This window comes from Triticum dicoccoides, chromosome 1A, assembly GCF_002162155.2.
Source record: "Triticum dicoccoides isolate Atlit2015 ecotype Zavitan chromosome 1A, WEW_v2.0, whole genome shotgun sequence".
NCBI classification, from domain to species: domain Eukaryota; kingdom Viridiplantae; phylum Streptophyta; class Magnoliopsida; order Poales; family Poaceae; genus Triticum; species Triticum dicoccoides.
In genome coordinates, this window is record NC_041380.1 from 22,760,166 (window position 1) to 22,782,317 (window position 22,152).

At 40.0% G+C, this 22,152-nt stretch overlaps 1 pseudogene; it reads left to right on the plus strand.

Annotated features, from left to right (window-relative positions):
- Nucleotides 1-7,583: 7,583 nt before the first annotated feature.
- On the plus strand, nucleotides 7,584-9,551 carry LOC119350228 (annotated as a pseudogene).
- The last annotated feature ends 12,601 nt before the right edge of the window (nucleotides 9,552-22,152 follow it).

The following is a 22,152-nucleotide window of genomic DNA, read 5'->3' on the forward strand; positions in this document are numbered from 1 at the left end:
CTGGTGGCGCGGGGTCGCGTATGGGGAGGCGGGGTCGACTGGGCGGCGACCGCTGGCGATGCACTTCCGATGGAAGACGAGATCGAGGGGGAGAGATGGTGTCGGAGTGGGAGAGAGGTGGGTTCGCCGCAAGCACGTGGGTGGGGACGTGGGGATAAGGTGCTGTGATGGGATGGGTGGGTGGGGTCGGGCGTGGTGGACGAAAAGAGGCACCGCACCGCGGATTGTGACATGTCATCGATCTGTGGGATGGATCCGCGAGGTGTGCTTCTTTGCTTTACCGTCTGCAAAATAAAGTACATACGGCAAAAAAAATTGCCGTCTGCCTTTTTTATTACAGACGGCAAAATGTGATATTTCCCGTCTGTGTTTACTAGTACAGATGGCAAAGGCATATTTTGCCGTCTGTAATAAAAAAAACGCAGACGGTAAAGATCTTTGCTGTCTGTAATTCGTTTTGTAGGTGGCAAAGTGAGCTCTTTGCCGTCTAATTTTTTTTACGCAGACGGCAAAGTATATTTTGCCGATAGTTCTTCTTTGCCATCCATTGATGACGGCAAACCCTTTCTTTGCCGTCTGCCCCGACAAAATGCCGACGGCAAAGATTATACTGACGGCAAATCTCCTGAATATTACTTTTATTAATTTTAGTTGATTCTTTTTGTTATTGAAGAATATTATATTGAATTGATTCTTTTTAGTTCATTTTTTTGCTCTTGGAGGTTTATAAAATCTGTTTAGTTCATTCTTTTTGTTATTAGTTCATTCTTTGAGCGAAATGGCCCTGAAATTGAAAAGCACTACAAATAAACTCCAAAACGGTTGAAACTTGACATGGTATCATCATTTCACCCGCATAACATGTGCTAAAAAGTTGAGAGGGTTACGGCAAAAATTAGATGCACTTCGTGTACAAAATGGACAATCTCTTTCGAAGTATCACTGTTTCGTGCGAAAACACATCTATTATAAAGGGATTTCATATTTTTGAACTTATTTCAACTCGAGACTTTTTATGCGTTCAATATGCACCATCCAAAGCCACATCATCAACTTTCAACCCATTCTGACTTCATTTGGTTTTTTCATGCATTTACTGATTTTTTTAGCTAAATGACCCTGAAATTGAAAAGCACTACAAATGAACTCTGAAAAGGTTGGAAGTTGGCATGGTATCATCATTTCACCCACATAGCTTGTGCTCAAAAGTTGAGAGGGTTAGGACAAAAGCTGGATGCACTTCGTGTACAAAATTGACAATCTCTTTCGAAGTATCAAGGTTTCGGAAGAAAACTCATCTGTTACAAAAGGCATTTCATTTCTTGACATGTAACCGCAGTGATATTCAAGATAAAGCCATTATCAGAATATTCGTGGAGAGAAAGTGTTCACTTTTTTTTTGCGTGTGTCCCTTGCTTATTGTGCCATAACCATGGACAATCTTCATCGTTTAACAGGGTGCTTGGGTGCCTTCACTTTGAAGGGAGGAATTCATTTAACTTTTCATAATCTTATAAATGTCTATCTTATCCTCCACTCCCACGATGTCTCTTTTCCCTGAAAGAACTATGTGGCGCTTTGGTTCATCGTATGATGTATTCGCTTCCTTATCTTTTGTTTTTCTTGGTTTGGTAGACTTGTCGTTCACATAGAAAACCTGCACCACATCATTGGCTAGGATGAATGGTTCGCCTGTGTACCCAAGATTGTTCAGATCCACTATTTTCATTCCGTACTTTGGGTCTACCTGTACCCCTCGTCCTTGCAGATTGACCCATTTGCACTAAAACAAAGGGACCTTCAACTCATGTCCATAGTCAAGTTCCCATATGTCCATTATGTAACCATAATATGTGTCCTTTCCCCTCTTGATTGCTGCATCAGAGAAGACACCACTGTTTTGGTTGGTGCTCTTTTGATCTTGGACGATCGTGTAAAATGTATTACCATTTATCTCGTACCCTTTGTAAGTCAATACAGTCGAAGATGGTCCCCTGGCTAACGAGTACAACTCATCTGCAACAGTGTTGTCACCCATGAGATGTGTTTGCAACCAACTGCCGAAAGTCCTAGTGTGTTCACTTGTAATCCAGTCGTCACACTACTCGGGGTGTTTGGAGCGTAGAACATTCTTGTTTTCATTGACATACGGGGTCACCAAGGTAGAATTCTGTAGAACTGTGTAGTGTGCTTGAGACCAAGAATGCCCGTCCCTACATATTATTGAGTCTGCTCCTAGCATGCCTTTTATAGTCAGTCTCCCCTCATACCGCGATTGAGGGAGACCAATCTTATTATGGTCAGGAATGAAGTTAACATAAAACCCGATGACCTCCTCTGCTTGATGGACCGTGGAGATGCTTCCTTCTAGCCTAGCATGCTTACGAACATATTTCTTTAAGGATCCATGAACCTCTCAAAGGGGAACATATTGTGTAGAAATACAGGGCCCGGAATGGCAATCTCGTCGACTAGATGAACTAGGACGTGCGTCATGATATTGAAGAAGGATGGTGGGAACACAAGCTCGAAACTGACAACACATTGCACCAAATCATTCTTTAACCTTGCTAAGATTTCTGGATCGATTACCTTCTGAGAGATTGCCTTGAGGAATGCACATAGCTTAACAATGGCTATTCGAATGTTTTCTAGTAGAAGCCCCCTCAATGCAACCGAAAGCAGTTGTGTCATAATCACGTGGCAGTCATGAGACTTTAGGTTCTGGAACTTTTTCTCTCGGATATTTATTATTCCCTTTATATTGGACGAGAAGCCAAATGGGACCTTCATACTGATCAGGCATTCAAAGAAGATTTCCTTCTCTTCTTTTGTAAGAGCGAAGCTGGCAGGACCTTCAAACTGCTTTGGATGCATGTCGTCTTTTTCATGCACACATTGCTGGTCCTCCCATGCCTCTGATGTATCTTTTGTCTTCCCATACATGCCCAAGAAGCCCAGCAGGTTCACAAAAAGATTCTTCGGCACATTGCATCACATCAATTGCACAGCGGACCTCTATGTCTTTCCAATAGGGTGCGCGTCCCTCAGTGTCATAGGAACAGATTGTCCGCCAGGACTCTTTCCAAAGATTACCTGTAAATCATTGACCATAGCAAGTATCTGATCACTAGTACGAAGGGCGGGCCTTTTCCAGTGATCTGCCTCACCTTTGCAATGCTTGCCTTTCTTTCGACATTAATGGTTGGTCGAAAGAAATCAACGATGTCCCAGGTACACATTCTTCCTGCATTTATCCAAATATATACTTTCGGTGTCATCTACATAGTGTGTGCATGCCTGGTATCCCTTGTTTGTCTGTCCTAATAGGTTACTGAGAGCAGGCCAATCATTGATGGTTACAAATAGCAACACATGCAGGTCAAATTCCTATTGTATGTGCTCATCCCACACACGTACACATTTTCCATTCCACGGCTATAAAAGTTCTGCAACTAATATTTTCAGTAGCTTCCCAAGTCCATTGTCAGATACACTTTGTATGCCTTCCGTTGCAGCAATTCCAGTGTGGTACCGAGCTTTGTGGTGTCATCTTCGCAATTTGGGTACAACCCTTTTTTTATCCTCTAATATGCGATCGAACTTCAAATTCATCCTCTCACTTTGGCATTGTCTCTTTGCATAAACAATGACCCGGCGAAGATCATCATCGCGCACATCGTCCGGTTCCTCTTGATGGTCAACTTCTCCCGTTGTAGTATAACCGTATTCAAGGGGCAGATAATTTTCATCATCATCTTCTTCTTTGTTGCCTTCCATCATAACCCCTCTTACACTACAAGAAATATGTTAACTAGTGACCTTCTGTCAGTGATCCTGGAAGAATTGGTCATAGATCTATGACCATTTCAGACCAATTGGTCAAAAGCTGTTCGGGGGGCTCCAAACCCTAAACTATAACGACCATTTTGGTCAGAATGGTCGTAATTTCCTTACACGAAATGGTTATAAAGCAGACAACGGTGGTCCGCTGTCTTATTTCTAGCTGATCACGACCAATATAAATGGTCATAACCTTGTAAATTGTGGTGGGTTACTATGACTAGGCGCCACCTCATCAGTTTTGCCTATGTGTCATGTCCATGTGTCAATTTTTGCCCTAGGTTGTGAAGCAACCTATATTTCTGTCGTTCCCAAAATTCCCAAAAAATCTCATAAATTCTTCGGGTCATATCTTTGTCAAATATGTAAAAAACCTTCCTTTCCTTGTTCAAAAATAATTCAACAAATATTCATTTTCATATTCTTTTCAGAACAACACTTTGTGAAGGAAGTGCTATTTATATATTCTTGATTGCCCTCAAAATTTTTGGGCACTATTTCCTATCCAAAGCATTGCCTCATGAAAAAATTCAGCTCCATTTGCCCAGTAAATCTTCCTCGGCAAATTTCCAAAGTTTTTGTCCACCTAGAACCTTTGTGAAAGAACTACTAGCTATGCATGTCCTAATGAGTTGAATTTTTTCCACATATTCTATATGCCTATGTAACTTACCTACACCAAATTTGAGCTCAGTTCATTTAGCCAATTTCTCTCACTAATTTTTCGAAGTTTCTATCCGGAGAAGAGCATTGTGAAGGAAGTGCTATTTCTATATTCTTGGTTGCTCTCAAAATGTTTGGGCACTCTTTCCTATCCAAATCATTGCATCATGACAAAATTCAGTTCAATTTGCCTAGTAAATCTTCCTCGGCAATTTTCCAAAGTTTTTGTCAGAACCTTTGTGAAAGAAGTACTAGCTATGCATATCCTAATGATTTGAATTTTTGCCACATATTCTATATGCCTATGTAACTTACTTACACCAAGTTTGAGATCGTTTCATTTAGCCAATTTCTCTCACTAATTTTCCGAAGTTTCTGTCCAGAGAAGAGCACTGTGAAGGAAGTACCACTTTGGCATGTCCAAATGGTATCCATTTTCTACAGCGCTTTCCTACGCCCAAATAACCATTCTCCACCAAATTTCAGCTCAATCCATTCATTATTTTGAGCCGAGCTTCAACATTCGTATTTTTGTCCAGAGTGGTACTTTGCAAAGCAAGTACCACCCAGGCTCCTTCTTTTGAGCTGAAAATTTGTGAAGACAGTCTTCTTAGTAACTGATCAGCCTCAGCCAAAACTCACGCCCATTAGCCATGTGCATTTCCCATGCCACTAATCAAACACTTGGCTGCTAATTCATGTTTGAGCATAGATCGGTCTCCTTGTGAGAATCTTATGTTGTAATTTTCTTCCTAGCACCTACCTGGGCAGTGCCCAACCCACTAGACATGCCTGGGCTGCCCAGAACGCATGGAAACGCCACATTCACGCGGTGACCACGTGACGGGCATGCGAGTTTACGCGCTCTAGAGTTGGGGCCCTCGGCCACCGTCCAAACCTCGACGTATCGCCACCAAACCATGTATTTGTGATTAAATAGGTACTTATGTAACTAGAAATGATTTTTGTAAAAAATAAATAGCAAACTATAAGGCAGCTGCAGTTCAAATTTGACCCGCATCCAGCTGAATCGGCGGAAATTTGTCTTTTTCACGGGAGGTGGATCAAAACTTTTTACTCCCAACCATTTGGTCAATTGTGCGTTAAATATGTCCTAGTATTTTAGAAAATTGTTTTGGTACAATTTTGAAACAAATATATGGCAGGTCCTTTACAAAAAACTCATTTTGGGCACTCGAAAAATGGAAAATGAAATTTCCGTCCAAAGAAAATGAAAACTTCGTTAGGCAACATTGTTTTTCATTCCAATATGCACCCTTATGCATAATATGAGATCATTTGAACATACTATGCCATGAATGTGGCCATAAGATTGAGCATTTGGGTTGAAAGGCATGCATCTTCACACTTGATAGCTTGTTTCTGAGAACACTTTTTAAAAATAATTGCCGTATTACAAGTTTATAATTTTTGCTGCTAACTTGGTCACGTATAATGACACAATGCGAAGGTTTTCCAATTTTTTGATTTTTTTGAATTTTTTATGCCCGTTTCAAAATGCGATCAAAACGGCGGGCACCACCATTCCTAGCTAGTGGTTGAATCTTGGAATTTTTTTGGTGTATCTCTGGTTATAGATACTTATGTACCTAGAAATCATTTTTGGAAAAAATAAAGAGCAAACTATGAGGCATTTGCAGTTCAAATTTGACCCGCTTCCTGCTGAATCGGCGAAAGTTTGTCTTTTTCACCAGAAGTGGATCAAAACTTTTGACACCCAACCATTTGGTCAATTGTGCATTAAATACGGCCTAGTAGTTTAGAAAAATGTTTTGGTCCAATTTTGCAACAAATATATGGTAGGTCCTTCACAAAAAACTCATTTTAGGCACTCGGAAAATGGAAATTGATTTCCCGTCCAAAAAAATGAAAACTCCCTTAGGGAACATTGTTTGCCACTCCAAGATGCACCCTTGTGAACAATATGAGATCATTTGAACAAACTATGCCATGAATGTGGCCATAAGATTGATCATTTGGCTTGAAAGCCATGAATCTTCACAAATGATAGCTCATATCCGAGAACACTTTTTAAAAAGAATTGTCGTATTACAAGTTTATTATTTTTCCTCGTAATTTGGTCACATATAATGACACAATGCGAAGGTTTTCCAATTTTTTGATTTTTTTAATTGTTTATGCCCATTTCAAAATGCGGTCAAAACGGTGGGCATGATCGTTCCTAGCTAGTGGTTGAATCTTAGAATGGTGTTTCTCTGATCAAATAGATACTTATGTACCTAGAAAAGATTTTTCGGAAAAATAAAGACCAAAATATGAGGCATTTGCAGTTCAAATTTGACCCGCTTCCACCTGAATCACCAAAAATTTATCTTTTTCATCAAAGGTGGATCAATACTTTTTACACCGAATCACTTGGTCAATTGTGCATTAAATATGGCCTAAAGTTTTATAAAATTGATTTGGTCCAATTTTGCAACAAATATATTATAGGTCCTTCACAAAAAAAAACTCATTTTGGACACCTGAAAAATGATTAAAAATAGCTAGAAAGATCAGAAATGCATACAAATTGGTGCTCATCAATAAAATGTGGTCTAACTCGAGTGAAAATTTGTGTGATGCCTTTTGCAAAATATTTTCGATACATGCTTCACAAAATAGATCTATCTTTAGTACTTGGATATTATTTTAAATCACAGATTCTCGGACCAATCAGAACACTTCTCACGGATCACCCCAGTCTATGCGATCTGAACCGTCCACACCATGCGGATCCAACGTCTCTCACTCACCACTCAGCAGGCCAACCAAACCCTAACTCCACTCCTCTCCCCTCTCTCCCCCGATTCAGATCCACTCGCAGCCGCCACCTACCTCTAACCCCTGATTCAGATCCCGCAGCCCGCGCCCGCGTGCCACCACACTCCTCCTCGCCTCCCCACGCCGGTCTTCCTCCACCCACCGACCCACCCCGTCCCTGATGCCTCACTCGCCGCCTTCCGCCGCAGGGTCACCGCGCTCGTCCCGCCCTCGGCGCCGCACCTCCACTGCCACCTCTGCTGGCTCCTCGCCTCCGCCTCCACCTCGGGCGGATGGCCGACAGAGATGCCGAGAGCCGCGGGCCGCCGCCGATGTGAGGAGGGGGATCTTCGACCGCCTACGGGCCGCCAGCAACTAGGGGGCGCTCTCTGACCCTTTCTTCGACCGCGCGCTCGAGGACCACTACGAGCACCTCCCGTCTAGCTACTACATCGAGCTCAACATGAACAAGGCCGACGACGTGCTGCTGCACTGCCGGATCCTCGCAGAGTGCGCCGTAGACCCTGATGAGATCCACCCACCCTCTTCCTCTCCCCTGCGTTCGCCCCGTCATCCGTCACCGAGGTACCCCGCCCGACCGCCCCAGTCAGTTTTATTCTACGTGGCTGGATCAGCCCGACGCATTCCTGACATTTTTTCTCTCTGTCTCTGTGGTTGGGAAGATGGAGAGGGTGCTCAAGGATGATGCCATCCAGGAGAAGGGTGATCACGCCAGGATGGTAACCACCCCCCTCCCATCTGATCTTCTTGTTTTCCTTCTTGGTCTGACTGGGTCGGTTCGTTCGTCCATTGGTTCGGTGGCGTTGCTGGAACTGTGTGCAATTAGTTTATACTGATCTCATTTAGACTGCAAAATCCATAGATTGTTAGTTCGACAAGTACCGGACCAAAAACCTGACTGTCGGCTTCGCTTTGTAGGATAGGTAGGTAACCGCGGCACACACACACATACACTGATGCTGTATTACTATTGCATAATGTGTTTTTGCAACTGTGTGCAATGAGTTTACGGGTCTCCTTTGACTGCAGAAGCTGAATATCACTCCATTGGTTCATAAATAAGTGATGTGCAAAGAGGCGTTGTGATGGTGATCGCCTTCAATTTACTTTCTGCCTCTAGAGTTACTGTGTTAAATCTTGAATGAAGCATCCGGGAAGTTGCATCTCTTGGGTCAAGTGTTTCTCATATGCTTGTATGTATCTTGGCTCAATAAATCGATATAATACTTATTAGCTATGAAGGGACTTTCATGAATCATAGCACTGGTGTGTGGCTGCCATGCATCTCTGGATTATTGGTTTAGTGTACTGTAGATATGTGATCCTTTTATCTAACTAGCTTGTATGTGCTTGTTCTTGAACTACAGGTCGCGGAGGTTATGCTGGAAACAAGTTCAGGATGTCTCTAGGTCTGCCTGTGGCAGCCACTATGAACTGCGCTCATAACACTGCTGCTGCATCTGGCGGAGCTGCCGCTGCCGCCCCAAAGGGCAACCTTCATCAGACACAACCCCATAACAGGGCCTCAAGGTTCTGTGCCCCATCGAAGCTCTTTCTAAATTACTGAAATGAATATGGCTAGGCCTGATGTGCCTCTTGTATCTATTGCTCGATTTGTTATGATTTGATTCACCAAGAGTGATTCTTCTACTATCTTGTAGTAAGGTTAATTGTACAACAATGAATGATTCTAATTTGGTTATTGCTAGAATAATTCATCAACTTGAGATATGCTGGGATGCTACTGTAGGTGTCAAAGGTTGTTTGACCTTTGATTGTCTGTCAGAAGTATTGTATGCGTCCACAATTTAATTCACAACATTAATTAGGTCCTGCTATAGTCTTTTTTAAACTTCTTATGAGATTGAAGTATTCATTCTGATTTCTGGTTTGCTGATTGTTGTAGACAACGCTAGGTAGGAGTCCTTTCCTGGTGTTGCAGTCGGTGGCTTCTCTGCCATCTATAATCGCAGTCGCGGCTGGACGCTTGGTCCTTCTGCTATCGTGGCTGGATCTGCTACCGTTGCAGTTGGTCTGGCCTACTATCCCTTATCCATTGGTGGTGTTGCAGCTTAAGTGGATTTCTCAACGGATGTGCTTGCGGCTGGGTCCAGGTATGTTTCTCAATCGCTAGTGTTTTTATTTATGGGATCGACCTGGTGTCCCTTCGCTGGCCTCCTGATTCGTTCTGGCTAGTGCTAGTTTGTTGCTGGTTGTGCTAGTATGAAGCTTCCGGCTGAGTTGAAGCAAGTCAAAGTGTAGTACTATTTCTAAGTAGGAAAAATCAATTAAGCTAGTTGCATTAGTACAAGGTGTGGGTGAGGCTTCCTTTGCTTCGGCCAATAGCACACCGAATAATAACGTCACATGTTGGCCCAGTCATATGAGAATGCAATTAGGAGAAAGTTATATCAGCAAGTTACTGTACGTGTTAGAGAAATCAGTGTTGATCTATTTGTTGTTCTTTTTCTCTAATTTTTGCATGAGAGCAAACTGGTGTGTAGCTAGCTGGACTATGCAGCCATGAATCAGGAAGTAGCATATTCAGTTTTGCTAATAGAAAAATGTATTAAAAACTTTAAATTTGCCTGTTAGAGATAGCAGTACCAATTGTATCCCTTAAACAAGCATCAATTCTTCCGGGAATGTTTGTCTATCAGCTAGTATGATGACATATTAACATCTTTCTCAGGGTGCTAGAGTGACATACTCTTGGGTTCCATGTGAAAACAAACTAATTGCTATATATCTTAGTAATATTAAACAAAGCTATATGGCTTATCTTTCGAGTTTTCCAATGCCATCTAATCACTTTGGCAATGTTCTTTTATGTGTAAAGCATTATTAACACCTAAAATATTACCAAGCAGGCTTTGTTGTCTTTAGGATGATGAGATTTGTCTAGAATCTGCAGATTTACTAAACTGAGGCATTGGGCATTGGAATTTAGGTATTTACGTATAATTTTAGTTTTGGATGTGTCCAATGCAAACATTATTGTCAACTGTCAAGTTGATTCTAAAATGTCTCATTAACTTCATTATGATGTTATTTATTGTTAAATATGCTGTTAGATTTACTTCTATTTTGTTACTAAACATTTTGTTCTGTAACGTGCATATGCTGGGCTTTCATGTTTCTTCGTGAGCATCAGGACAAAGAAGTCGGAGGAAGAATAGTTCTAGCTCATTGGAGCTAGTTCTGAGAGTAATGAAGCCCTTTATGCTGCTCCTATTTGTATGTGTGTTATATGATGTAGCAGAATCTGGCTCATGTGATTGTACACTTGTGGAGCTTGTTATCTGATTGTAAACTTGATGCTGATCACATTTGTATATGTGTTATATGATGTAACACTTTGATGGTTGATAATATTTGAAGTATTTCGTGTGTTCTGTGTGCCAATTTAAATACAAGGTATTTATTTGCGTTAAATTAAAAAAATTAAGAATATTGCCCTGACGGCTAGGACCTAGTACTAGAACCTGATAATGGGGACCCACCTGACTAGTGAACTGATACGTCTCCAACGTATCTATAGTTTTTGATTGCTCCATGCTACTTTATCTATTGTTTTGGACTATAATGGGCTTTATTTTCCACGTTTATATTATTTTTGGGACTAACCTATTAACCGGAGGCCCATCCCAGAGTTGCTGTTTTTTGCCTTTTTCAGTATTTCGAAGAAACAGAATATCAAACGGAGTCCAAACGGAATGAAATCTTCGGAAACGTGATTTTCTCATGAGATAAGACCCAGGAGACTTGGACCCTCCGTCAAGAAAGCCACGAGGCGGTCACGAGGGTGGAGGGCGCCCCCCCTAGGGCGCGCCCCCCTTCCTCGCGGGCCCCTCAAAGCTCCACCGACGTACTCCTTCCTCCTATATATACCTATGTACCCCCAAACGATCAGAACAGGAGCCAAAAACCTAATTCCACCGCTGCAACTTCCTGTATCGCTTAGATGATTTAGCTAGGAACGTTGATAGAATTTCTCTTGAGGTTGATTCTTTAAAGCTTAGATCTCTTCCTCCTAAGCATGATATCAATGAGTCTCTCAAAGCTAAGAGAATTTCCATTGATGAGTGCAAAGAAAGAACCGCTAGGATGCGTGCTTCCAAAGATGCCTTTATTAAAGCGTGTTCTTCTAATTCCTATGATAATCAAGATGAAGATCTAAAAGTTATTGATGTGTCCCCTATTAAATCTTTGATTTGCAATATGAATCTTGATTAAACTGAATATGATCTTCCTTTACCTAGAAGGCGTTCTAAGAATTCGGAGTTTTTAGATCTTGACGATGAAATTGATAAAAGTGGGATTGAAAGAAATAAAAATCTAGATGATGCTAAACCCACTTTATTGGATCTCAAGGAATTTAATTATGAAAATTGCTCTTTAATTTATTCTATTTCCAAACCGTGCTAAATTATCCTCATGCTTATAGTCAAAATAAGGCCTTCACCGAACACATTGTTGATGCCTTGATGCAATCTTATGAAGAAAAATGAGTTGAAAGTTTCTATCCTTAGGAAACTCTACGATGAGTGGGAACCTACTATCAAAATTAAAATTAAAGATTATGAGTTTAGTGCTTTGCGTGATTTGGGTGCTAGTGTCTCTACTATCCCCAAAACTTTGTGTGATTTGCTAGATTTCCGTGACTTTCATGATTGCTCTCTAAACTTGCATCTTGCGGATTCCACTATTAAAAAGCCTATGGGAAGAATGAATGATGTTCTTATTGTTGCAAAAAGGAATTATGTGCCCGTAGATTTTATCGTTCTTGATATAGATTGCAATCCTTCATGTCCTATTATTCTTGGTAGACCTTTCCTTAGAACGATTGGTGCAATTATTGATATGAAGGAAGGGAATATTAGATTCCAATTTCCATTAAAGAAAGGCATGGAACACTTTCCTAGAAAGAAAATAAAATTACCATGTGAATCTATTATGAGAGCCACTTATGGATTGCCTATGAAAGATGGCAACACTTAGATCTATCCTTGCTTTTATGCCTAGCTAGGGGCGTTAAACGATAGCGCTTGTTGGGAGGCAACCCAATTTTATTTTTTGGTTTTTTGTTTTTGCTCCTGTTTAGGAATAAATAATCCATCTAGCCTTTGTTTAGATGTGGTTTTATCTTTTAATTAGTGTTTGCGCCAAGCTAGACCTATTGGATCTTCTTGGATGATAGTTATTTGATCTTGCTGTAATTTCCAGAAACTTTGCGCTAAGTGCCCGAATTGTTAAAAATCACCAGAACATGATAAAATACTGATTCCAATTGCTGATGATCAATAAAAAAAATTCCAGGTCATCTAATTTTGGTAGAATTTTTTGAGTTCCAGAAGTTTGCGTTAGTTACAGATTAGTACAGACTGTTCTGTTTTTGACAGATTCTGTTTTGCGTGTGTTGTTTGCTTATTTTGATGAATCTATGGCTAGTAACATAGTTTATAATCCATAGAGAAGTTGGAATACAGTAGGTTTAACACCAATATAAATAAAGAATGAGTTCATTACAGTACCTTAAAGTAGTCTTTTGTTTTCTTTCTGTAACGGAGCTCACGAGATTTCTATTGAGTTTTGTGTTGTGAAGTTTTCAAGTTTTGGGTGAATTATTTTGATGGATTATGGAACAAGGAGTGGCAAGAGCCTAAGATTGGGGATGCCCATCGAACCCCCAAGATAATCCAAGGACACCAAAAAGTCAAATCTTGGGGATGCCCCGGAAGGCATCCCCTCTTTCGTCCACTTCCATCGGTAATCTACTTGGAGCTATATTTTTATTCACCACATGATAAGTGTTTTGCTTGGAGCGTCTTGTATTATTTGCGTCTTTGCTTGTTAGTTTAACACAATCATCCTTGCTGTACACACCTTTTGAGAGAGCCATACATGAATTGGAATTTGCTAGAATGCTCATAGTGCTTCACTTATATTTTTTGAGTTTGATAGTTATGCTCATAGTGCTTCACTTATATCTTTTGAGCGTGATAATTTTTGCTCTAGTGCTTCACTTAGTTCTTTTAGAGCACGGTGGTGGATTTGTATTAAAGAAAATATTGATCTCTCATGCTTCACTTAGATTATTTTGAGAGTCGTTAATAGCATGGTAATTTGCTTAAAGTTAATATACTTGGTATTCAAGATATGTGGAACTTTCTTTTGAGTGCGTTGAATACTAAGACAAGTTTGATGCTTGATAATTATTTTGAGATATGGAGGTGATAATATCAAAGTCGTGCTACTTGAGTAGTTGTGAATTTGAGAAATGCTTGTGTTGAAGTTAGCAAATCCCGTAGCATGCACATATGGTTAAAGTTGTGTAACAAATTTGAAACATGAAGTGTACCTGGCTTGTCCATCCTTATGAGTGGCGGTCGGGGATGAGCGATCGTCTTTTCCTACCAATCTATCCCCCTAGGAGCATGCGCGTAGTACTTGATTTTTGATGACTTCTAAATTTTTGCAGTAAGTATATGAGTTCTTTTGACTAATGTTGAGTCCATGGATTATACGCACTTTTACCTTTCCGCCTTTGCTAGCCTCTTCGGTACCGTGCATTGCCCTTTCTCACCTTGAGAGTTGGTGCAAACTTCGTCGGTGCATCCAAACCCCGTGATATGATACGCTCTTTCACACATAAACCTCCTTATATCTTCCTCAAAACAGCCACCATACCTACCTATTATGGCATTTCCATAGCCATTCCGAGATATATTGCCATGCAACTTTCCACCGTTCCGTTCATCATCATCATGACATACCTTACTTTTGTCATATTGCCATTGCATGATCATGTAGTTGACATCGTATTTGTGGCAAAGCCACCATGCATTATTTTTCATACATGTCACTCTTGATTCATTACACCATCCCGGTACACCGCCGGAGGCATTCATATAGAGTCATACCTTGTTCTAGTTTCGAGTTGTAATCCTTATGTCGTAATCAATAGAAGTGTGATGATCATCATTATTAGAGCATTGCCCAAATAAAAAAAAGAGAAAGGCCAAAAAGAAAAAAAAGAAAGGCCCAAAAAAAAAGAAAATAAATAAAAAGGGCAATGCTACTATCTCTTTTCCACACTTGTGCTTCAAAGTAGCACCTTATTCTTCATGTAGTGAGTCTCATATCTTTTGCTTCAAAGTAGCACCATGTTTTTCATATAGTGAGTCTCATAAGTTGTCTTTTTCATACTAGTGGGAATTTTTCATTATAGAACTTGGCTTGTATATTCCTACGATGGGCTTCCTCAAAATGCCCTAGGTCTTCATGAGCAAGCAAGTTGGATGCACACCCACTAGTTTTCTTTTCTTGAGCATTCATAGCTCTAGTGCATCCGTTGCATGGCAATCCCTACTCCTCATGTTGACATCAATTGATGGGCATCTCCATAGCCCGTTGATTATCCTCGTCAATGTGAGACTTTCTCCTTTTTTGTCTTGTCCACACAATCCCCATCATCATATTCTATTCCACCCATAGTGCTATATCCATGGCTCACGCTCATGTATTGCGTGAAGGTTGAAAAAGTTTGAGATTATTTAAGTATGAAACAATTGCTTGGCTTGTCATCGGGGGTATAGAAGTTGGGAATATCTTTGTGTGACGAAAATGAAGCATAACCTAACTATATGATTTTGTAGGGATGAACTTTCTTTTGCCATGCTATTTTGAGAAGACATAATTACTTTGATTAGTATGCTTGAAGTATTATTATTTTTATGTCAATATGAACTTTTGTCTTGAATCTTTCGGATCTGAATATTCATACCATGATTAAGAAAATTTACATTGAAATTATGCCAAAGTATCACTCCGCATCAAAAAATCTCTTTTTATCATTTACCTACTCGAGGACGAGCAGGAATTAAGCTTTGGGATGCCTGATACGTCTCCAACGTATCTATAATTTTTGATTGCTCCATGCTACTTTATCTATTGTTTGGGACTATAATGGGATTTATTTTCCACTTTTATATTATTTTTGGGACTAACCTATTAACCGGAGGCCCAGGCCAGAGTTGTTGTTTTTTTGCCTTTTCAGTATTTCGAAGAAACAGAATATCAAACGGAGTCCAAACGGAATGAAATCTTCTGAAACAATAGGGCGCGCCCCCTGCCTCGTGGGCCCCTCGAAGCTCCACCGACGTACTCCTTCCTCCTATATATACCTACGTACCCCCAAACGATCAGAACAGGAGCCAAAAACCTAATTCCACCGCCGCAACTTCCTGTATCCACGAGATCCCATCTTGGGGCCTGTTCCGGAGCTCCGCCGGAGGGGGCATCCACCACGGAGGGCTTCTACATCATCATCAAAGCCTCTCCGATGAAGTGTGAGTAGTTTACTTTAGACCTTCGGGTCCATAGTTAGTAGCTAGATGGATTCTTCTCTCTTTTTGGATCTCAATACAATGTTCTCCCCCTCTCTCGTGGAGATCTATTCGATGTAATCTTCTTTTTGCAGTGTGTTTGTTGAGACCGATGAATTGTGGGTTTATGATCTAGCTTATCTACGAATAATATTTGAATCTTCTCTGAATTCTTTTATGTATGATTGAGTTATCTTTGCAAGTCTCTTTGAATTATCCGTTTGGTTTGGCCAACTAGATTGGTAGTTCTTGCAATGAGAGAAGTGCTTGGCTTTGGGTTCAATCTTGCGGTGTCCTTACCCAGTGACAGAAAGGGTTGCAAGGCACGTATTGTATTGTTGCCATCGAGGATAACAAGATGGGGTATTTATCATATTGGATGAATTTATTCCTCTACATCATGTCATCTTGCTTAAGGCGTTACTCTGTTTTTAACTTAATACTCTAGATGCATGCTGGATAGCGGTCGATGAGTGGAGTAATAGTAGTAGATGCAGAATCGTTTCGATCTACTTCTCATGGACGTGATGCCTATATACATGATCATACCTAGATAACCTCATAACTATGCTCAATTCTGTCAATTACTCAATAGTAATTTGTTCACCCATCGTAAAATACTTATTCTCTTGAGAGAAGCCACTAGTGAAACCTATGGCCCCCGGGTCTATTCTCATCTTATCAATCTCCATCACTTTTATACTTGCTTTGTTTTACTTTGCCTTTTACTTTTCACTTTGCATCTTTATACCAAAAATACCAAAAATATTATCTCTATCAGATCTCACTCTCGTAAGTGACCGTGAAGGGATTGACAACCCCTAATCGGGTTGGTTGCGAGTAGCTATCGTTTTGTGCAAGTACGAAGGACTTGCGCGTGGCCTCCTACTGGATTGATACCTTGGTTCTAAAAAACTGAGGGAAATACTTACGCTACTGTGCTACATCATCCTCTCCTCTTCGGGGAAAACCAACGCAAGCTCAAGACGTAGCATGAACCCACTTTATAAAATAAGAAAAAATGAAACTATTGAGACAAAAAGGCCATGGCCCAAAAATAAAAAGGCTGCAATGTTGGGCTTGGTCCATGAAGCTGACAAAATATTCATAGGAAAACAATATATAAATGGGTTGAATTAATGGGCTCGGCCCATATAAACACTGAATTGGACTGGCCTGATTCTTGTCCACGTCAGCTTGCCACGCTGGATCCTACAGGGCCTGGGGAGGCTGCTAGTGACCAAACATTTGGTCAAAGAATCAACGACCTTTTACATATCACAAAGAAGGTAGTTAATTTGAGTTTACGACCGCCAGCTTTTGACCTTCTGTTTTTGGTCACAAAAAGGTCGCAAATGAAAAACAATGACCTTTTAGTGACCAATAGTGATGGTCGCAAGTTGACATATTTCTTGTAGTGTTTCTCCGTGCTTGGTCCAAACATTATAGTGTGGCATAAAACCCTTCTCAAGCAGGTAGACGTGAAGGGTTTTTGAGTCAATGTAATCCTTCGTATTCCCACAGATAGGGCATGTACAATACACAAAACCATTATGCTTGTTTGCCTCGGCCACTTTGAGAAAATTATGTAGGCCTTCAATATACTCGGTGGTGTGTTTGTCCCCATACATCCATTGCCAGTTCATCTTCATGCATTATAGAATTAAGTGTATCAAAAACCATTACAAAACATCATGAATAGAGAAGTGACCAAATTAATACAAGTTCATCATCACATTAAAACCAAAGTACAGTAGTGATCGAATGTTATTACTGAAAAAATAAATACATAAAGTTCATATATAGTTCTCATAGAACAACACATAGCTCTCTAGAGCATCCTTTAAAATATACATTGAAATTATGTAAAACATTTCAATTCAACAACAAAATGCGATCATAATCGCAACTAATGTAACAATTGATCTAACGGCATAATGATACCAAGCCTTAGTATGAATGGCATACTTTTAATCTTTCTAATCTTCAAGAGTATTGCATCCCTCTTGATCTTGTGATCATGGACGACATCCGCAACATGCAACTCCAATTTCATCTTCTCCTCCTCAATTCTTTTCAATTTTTTCTTCAAGTAATTGTTGTCTTTTTCAACTAAATTTAACTTCTCGACAAGAGGGTCGGTTGCAATTTCCGGTTCACATACCACCTAGATAAAAACCTCTATATCATGTTGGTCGACATAATTGTCATAAATATTAAATGAAACAAATCATAATAAAAGATAATATACCACATCTGAATCATAGACAGGACGAGGGCCAACGGGGGCGGATACCAAGTAAGAAAATTATACAAGTATCAATCTAAATCATACAAGTAAGATTTTTTTGTTTTACAAAGAAGATAAGAACAAGAGGCTTACCAAGGTGGTGCCGACGACGAGATCGGCGCGGGCGATCGATGGCGGTGAGGACGGGGATGGGACCGGATGGACCGTCAAACCTAGACAAATCTTGAGGAAAAAGGAGCTTGGAGGTCGAGCTTGGAGAGGAGAAAGCTTAAGTGTGGCTCGGGCATTTCATCGAACACCTCATGTGCATAGGAGGTGAGAGCAGAGCAACCCTCACCTGCACACGCAGGCCGGCCAAAAAACATAGGAGTGAATGGGCAGGGGCGAGCATATATATAGGCATCTCTTTAGTCCTGGCTGGTGGCTAGAACCGGGACAGAAGCCTGCTCTTTAGTCCCGGTTCCAGCCACCAACCGGGACTAAAGGGCAGCGCCAGGAGCGAGGCCCTTTGGTCCCGGTTAATGTCTGGAACCGGGACCAAAGGGGTCAGACGAACCGGGACCAATAGCCCCCGAGGCCCGGCCAGCGCCCTGACCTCATGAATCGGGACTGATGCACCCATTGGTCCCGGTTCGTAGGAGAACCGGGATTAATGCCCTTTTCTAGCCTGAACATAGACCATGTTTTCTACTAGTAAATAAACACAATTGGACATACCAGGTTGAACGCTTGAGATTAGTTTGATATCCACAACTTTCCCTTTTTGTATTGGTATAGATGATGCAAGAACGAAATGTATGGCTTACAGCAGAGCTAATTTTGATAAAGTTAACTCAATCTACCCTTTCTTTTCTTACGTGACAAAAGAACTACAATCTAAGTGCCCCGGTAGAAAGGTTGATCGAAACTCTCGCTCATTCTTCACACTCACTATAATCGATTGTTACCTACTTAGCAAGCTACGAAGATAGGCTAAGATGGATACATCTAAACTGACATAGAGAAATCTAACCACGTTGTTCCGAGGATCATGGCGCCGTGGATGTACCGCAGTATCCAGTCTGGCCCGAAATTTGCTGTTGTTGAGCAGCGCCACATGTGTTGATAATGCATCCGATGAAAATCAATCGGACAACTGTGTGTACGTGTGCTACTCATCTTATCCTTTTTCTCATCTGTCTGACTCCTTGTGACGGAAATTATTCGGCTGCGTGTACGTGTAGGACTCTCCTTTCCTTATTCCTTTTTCTTTTTGATTAGGCGTTTTTGATTAGTCAACTGACAGGGTGTGTAATCCTTTTTCTACACGTGTCTCCTTCTGGCCGGAAGTCAGATTGTCTTTTTCAAGATGCTCCTAGGCACGCCTTTTATTTTGTACTATTATCTATACAAAGCGTGTCTTCACTTGATTCAAACATGCTTCAAGCCTTTAACATCGGATGTGCCGGGTCAGTATATGTTGGGGCCACAAGACCAAACTATTACTCAAATGTTTGTCTGGCCGGTCCAATAAGGACTAGTTTAGATTGCTCTAGGCATCATGCTATTACAGTTGTATCCAAAGAAGACCAAAGTAGCAACATAGGACATGGACACAAGGATTCAGCTCCGAAGCTCATCTGCTCCCTGGCATGAACATTAAACTTATATAAATATTAGAATTTTAAAAAGTCTGAATGTTTTTGGCATGGAATATGTTTGAGTGCATGATATCTGTGCCAAATTTGGCGGTGTTTGGATATGTAAGTAGTTCTCATGGAAAAAATGAGGGCTTTAAGAAAGTATACTGTTCACACACTATTTTGACCAACTTTATACTTTTCTCTACGGGCTCCTTAGATGTACGAATACGAAGAGATGTTTCCCGTACATCATGCCTTTTAGTGTCCTTATTGACGAAAAAATAGTTTTTTTATCAATTTTTAGTTCTTTTAGTGTTCAGAAGTAAATTTTTGCAAAGGAGATCTCCTTTGGTATCTTACAAAGTGCGTTCGTAGAAAATTAGAACAAACTAAATCATGTATTGAATTGGTGTGTGTGTGTGTGTGTTGAAAACTGGAACTAATGCGTGTTTAATCGTATATAGAACACTATATAAATCTATCTTGAAATTAGACTCAAACACATCTCAAGTGGGTTTTTAAAGTAGAACAGTGCATTTTGAAGACGAAACAGACATATGGGGATAAATCTATTTGAAATTGGACTCAAAAAACCTCTCAAGTTCATTTATAAAGTCAAACAGTGCATTCCAATGATGAAACAAACACGGTGTGAGTATTATATTAGATACTCATTCGAGAATCATGATATACGCTTCTCATCGCCGGCAACGGGTTGTTGCTTAGGTGTGCTGGTCATGTGGGTCCTTAATTAACATGATGTCTTCCTTATTGTCTACTAAAATAAGTTTTGTTTGGCATCAGTTAGCCAGAAGCGATGAAGGTGGCGTGCCTTCGGCTCGTTCTTGTGTATGTTGTCTATGGACGTAGATATATTGGTGTTTTCTGTGCTACCATGACAGTTGATGAATAAGTCGGAAGTTTTTCCCACACAAAAAACATACTATGCATGTTGTATTTGCTGACATACTCTTTATGTCCATGCATATCATTTTGATCTACAACAAAATATGGACTCCTCTGTTCTTTTCTATTGCTAATCTGAACCACCCGTTTACTATTGGCTTATTAATATAGGATTTTTTTTAAATATGATAATATTCAATTAACAAATATGTTTAATGAGTCTTCATTATGCCCTATATATGGGCCATGCTGCAACATTCAAAATCCATGGCATGTACGCCTTATACTTGGATGCATGTTATTGTTGGTGTTCTATTGTGTTGCCTTCACACTTGATGAATAGACCGAAAAATATGCCTTAAAAAAACATACTCTCTATGTAGTATTGGCAGAACAACCCTTTATGTCCATATATGTCATCTAGATCAAAAACATATTATGGATCTCAGTCGTTATTTTCTATTAGTAATCTGAACCACTCATTTTCTATTGTATAAATGACATAATGTATTTTTATCAATATCCCAATATTCAATCCGTAAATATACTTAATGAGCTTTAATTATAACCAATATATAAGATATGCCCCAATTGTCAAAATCCATGATATCTGATCCTATATTTGGATACAAGTAATTGCTTGCATTAATCATGGGTCCTATAGCCTAGATTCCACATGCTCCCCACAGCTTTAAATTCTGATGATATTGGCTATTCTTTGCAGAATGAGTTTGATATCTCGGTAGGAAGAAAACAGCTTCCTTCCCTTGACCGCCGATCGAAGTTCTGAGGAAGACGACTACCAAAGTCAACGGTATTTCCTCAAACCGTTCATCAATTAATAGTTAAACAGTTTTAGTCTAATTATCCCATGATCTTTAACTTCAAAAATTAGGCACGGATTCTCCATGACATGTGTGATGGAATGAGTAGATACACGTAGAAAGTAGTGTTTCATCGTTTTGCTTGAGAGATGGCTAGCATCTTGCTATAAGGTAAGCTAATCTTCCAAAGGTAAAATATTGGAGATAACATAGATCTGATAATATTCATAGATATGATTTTATTATTGTGCATATGATGCTATTATTTATGGTTAATATGATTTCCCACACATAGTACATTTTAATATCTCGCTTCTATAATTTGTAGGAGTAGTTGGTGCTCATTTTTGTTGTACGTAGGTCCTCCTTATCTAAATATACCACATATATGGAATCTGTAGATAGATCCAAATGTATATATAGATAGGTATAGTCATCTGGATCAAAAGAAAAGAACATGATTAGATGAGAAAGCAATAGCTTTGCATTACTATGTAGGGCATACTTGTTTCGAATTTTTTTAAGTAATCAGCTGAAGGTAATCATGAATATATACTATCGTGAAGTCAAGAAAGTATGTCAACTACAGCACAATTAAAGTCTACATGATTACATCCAGATCGGTGTTGGAACTCCTATGGACGAATTTAAATTATTTTTAAGGTGAAGTACCATCCGAATAATGTGGGCACAGAAAGCTAAATGTAGTTGGAGGTGTAGTCTTTTGTATGACGTTTCCTTCTATGTGGTTTCATTTTTCACTTCTACATATTTTTTTTAAATATTAGTTCACTGCTGCCTTTAACTCTACATAGGGCAATAAACATTTTGTTTCATGACAACAGATCACC